We start from the raw sequence: 251 nt of genomic DNA on the forward strand, positions 1-251 counted from the left end.
ACATTGCTTGTTCTGTCCCTAATCATGCCAGACCTGCAAACCTTTTTCCATGTCCATTTGGAAACCTTGAGTTTCATCCAGTTTTGCAGCTCTGCAGTCAGGGATTCTTTGTCTCAGTCTCACAGCAGGGGCCCCTCAGTCTCAAATCCAGGGCATGGCCTTCATCCAGTTTGGCTCTGTAAGTTCTGAAACTCAAGAGAAACGTGTTGCAAAAGTTCTGTTAGCAGCAGTTTGGTTCTGAAGGGTTCGAC

The sequence above is a fragment of the Cyprinodon variegatus genome, unplaced genomic scaffold (assembly GCF_000732505.1).
Source record: "Cyprinodon variegatus isolate N-32 unplaced genomic scaffold, C_variegatus-1.0 Scaffold604, whole genome shotgun sequence".
NCBI classification, from domain to species: Eukaryota; Metazoa; Chordata; class Actinopteri; order Cyprinodontiformes; family Cyprinodontidae; genus Cyprinodon; species Cyprinodon variegatus.